Here is a 3,585-nt window from a genome sequence, read left to right as displayed (position 1 = left end):
TTTCATATTAAACGTAGAGAAGTTGACGCAAATTTCAATCTCACTCCTTGGACACGTCAACAAATGTCAACATGTCAACAGATGAGCGACGACACAGAAAAAAAAAAAAAAAATGTAAGCAAACATCCAGGTGGATCCTATAGCTGCTAGCAGTACTGCTTGGGAGATGGCGAATATTGTACATCTGTCCCACGCAGTGATGTCATTTTCCACAAGGTATTTCAATGGATTTGTGGCATCACTTTCCGAGGCAACAGTACCTTAACATTCCTATCTTGAGAGTCTGTTCACATCAAGTTTGGGGATGTGAAGGAAATTAAATCATTCAAAATAAAAATGTTCCCAAAGAGTTATAATTGATTCCCACCGCTAAAGTCTCTCCAGAGTAATTATTTCGCGGAATAAGGCAAAGGGAGGAGCTATTATTACGCAATCTTCATGCATTAAGTGCGAATGGAGATTCCTCACACACTCTTTTCTCCTTTGTTTCGAGGCAACAGCTCGCTGTTTACAGCTTATTTATTTATGTTGTTTTCAGTTCTTACGCTAAAGCTGCTTGGTTACATGAAAAATGGCTGAAAAATTAAACTCAATAAACTCTTTTTCCTCTTGTTTCGAAGTGACAACTGGTTATTTTGTCTCTTATTTATTCTTCAACGTGCGCACCAGCTCCACGTAAAAAAAAAAAAAAATAATGAAAAAAAAATAGAGATATTTTAATCCCTGAATTTCTATCATAATTTATGTATGTACTAACTGGCTGATCTAATAAAATTTAATAACCTACAGACTTTTTTGTTTTGTTTTCAGGAGATAACTTATTTCCTCCTTACTCATGTCTTAATTTTTATATCATTTCCACTTGCGTAAATAATAGAAAGATAACGCACCCTGTTCCAGAGTGGTTTTGAATTATCAATTACCGCTGGACACTGTTCATTAGTTTCTTACCTTTGTATAATAGGTAAAGTCACTCTTGGTGAGTTTTTGTGGTTTTCAGGTGAATGTCAAAGGTGAACGTATAAAAATAGGTATATTTAGATATATGTACAGAGTTCTGGAGAAGGGTGTGGCGCGTACGGGACAACGGATGTCCTTTGCGTGGTACAGCGTCACACCCTGGCAAGAGACTGCCGGAGCCGGCACAAGGGACGCTTAGCGCCTTCAGAAAGTGCTGACAGTAAAAATAGGGGCGGGTTGGCCGCACTCACAGTACATGAATATGTTCATAATTATAACTCTCTAATGACATAAATAAGGCAAGAGAAAAGCTACTTATAGCTAAGAGTAATACATGCCAAAATACATTAGGGAGAGATTAACTATGGAGAATACTTAGATACTATAATGTAGGTGCTACCGATTACTTATCGATGGCAATAAAAGGAGTATGGAAAGTTCCATGGTGTGTGTGTGTGACGTAGGGTGGCGTGATCATATCCGCCCCATCCTTATGCTCCAACACCCACTATCTACACTTATGCATATATGTATACATACACTTATATTGCTAATCAGGCAAGGCATTATAAATACAATACATATTATTATTAATTATGTGACACTGTTACATCCCCTTTTAAATCCATTCTAATTACGCAACCGGCTGAGCTAGTTATCTCCTTAGTAAGATTAGTTTGTATTGCATTGCATCATATTATTTAAATTTACTAATAGCTAAAAAAATGAAAGAGATAAAACTTGTTGCAATACAAACTAAAAATCAGTAAAATGTAAATAAACTCCATATACACACACATACTAAAAAAAGAAAAGGATTATATTACATTATATTACATCAGATTTTAATGTTTCGAATAAAAAAGAAAAATAACTTAAAATTTCCTATAATACGAACCAGATAATCAGTGAAAATATTTCCCACCGCAAAATTACACACACACACACACACACACACACACACAGACACACACACACACACACACACACACACACACACACATACATTCGCGCGCGCGCACACACACACACACACACACACACACACACACACACACACACACACACACACACACACACACACACACACACACAAACAAACAAACACACACATACAGAAACACCTAGAATCATATTAATTACCCACCCTCACACACACCACAAACTGACAACAAATGATACCATACCATCACAAAGACTTGATATTTCTCTCTTCTTGCCTTCCATTCCTCCCTCTATAGTACCTTCTCTCCCTCTCTCCTAGGCACGTATTCAGAATTTCACCCTTGAGTTCCGCGTCGCGTCCAGACCTTAATGCTGGTCACATGTCACTATCAGGAGCAGGCAAGGAAATTCTTCGGGGATATTTCACACAAGAGAGCAGGCAGACAGGCAGGGAGGGAGGGAGGGAGAGAAGGAGGTGAGGAGTAAAAGCAAGGAGTAGGGAGGGGGGAAGGAAGTTAGAGAGAAGAAAAGGAAGAGAGAGAGGAGATGGGGTGGGGTGTGATGGGAGCCTTTGAAAAAGGTAAGAAAGAGGGAAGAAAAGGAAGAGAAAGGAAAGGTTTTGTAGAACGGGAGCAATGGAAGGAGTTAAGAAAGTCTTAACTCCTTCCATTGCTCTCGTTTCTAGGGTAGAAAACCCTCCTGTGGATTGTAGAAAAGGAGAGGAAAAAGGTGAGGAGTAAAAATATGGAAGTGAAGAAGGAAAGGGAGACCTGAAGGAAAGAAAAGATAGAAAGGAGCAAAAAATTTTTGAAAGCAAGGGAAGGGAGGAAAGGAGGAAGAGGAAGAGCTGGTGAGACTTATAAGTGAAAGACCTAGAAAGAAGGAAGGGAAAGAGAAGTCAGGGAGGAAAATCGGGGAATTTCTGAAGGGAAGGGGAAAGAAGACGCGAGAGAAGAGGTGGAGGTAGAGAAGGAAAGGCCTGGAGCTTGCGACTGGAGGGAAAAAAAAATGGAAGGAAGAAAGGAGGGGACAGTGGGTTTTTGAGAGGGAGTAAAGAATGGAGAAGAAGACGAGAGATAGATTTTTCCCCTTCTTCAGAAGAAGGTAACAGGGAAAGCTTCTTCGTTGCCTTGAATTAAGTCATGTTTGATGGAGAGGCTGAAGGAGCGACGACCCCGCTTGGCTTGGCTTGGCTTAGCTTGGCTTGAGTTGGGATGGGTTCCCCTGGCTTGGCTTGGGTTGGCTTAACTCGGCTTGGCTTAACTTAGCTTGGCATGGCTTGACTTGGCTTGGGGCGACTTGGCTTGGCTTGGCTTGGTTTGGCTTGGCTTGGCTTGGCGTCCTATAGTCTCCTGTACCTTATTCTCATTTCCTCTTCCCTTTCTCCCGTATATATATGCATATTCACACTACCTAAAGAAAAAAAAAAAAGAAGAAAAAAAGAGGGATCTCGATCTATAGTGTGTGTTTCGTGGCAAGGAAGTGTAATTAATTCTCTCCCGTTTCCCGTCTCATATCGTCTAGTCTTGTATATATATATATATATATATATATATATATATATATATATATATATATATATATATATATATATATATATATATATATATATATATATATATATATATATATATATATATATATATATATATACCAACTCAAAACAATCTTCCAGACAAC

Source organism: Scylla paramamosain, chromosome 11 (genome assembly GCF_035594125.1).
Source record: "Scylla paramamosain isolate STU-SP2022 chromosome 11, ASM3559412v1, whole genome shotgun sequence".
Classification (NCBI taxonomy): Eukaryota; Metazoa; Arthropoda; class Malacostraca; order Decapoda; family Portunidae; genus Scylla; species Scylla paramamosain.
Note: the sequence above shows the minus strand (reverse complement) of the source record.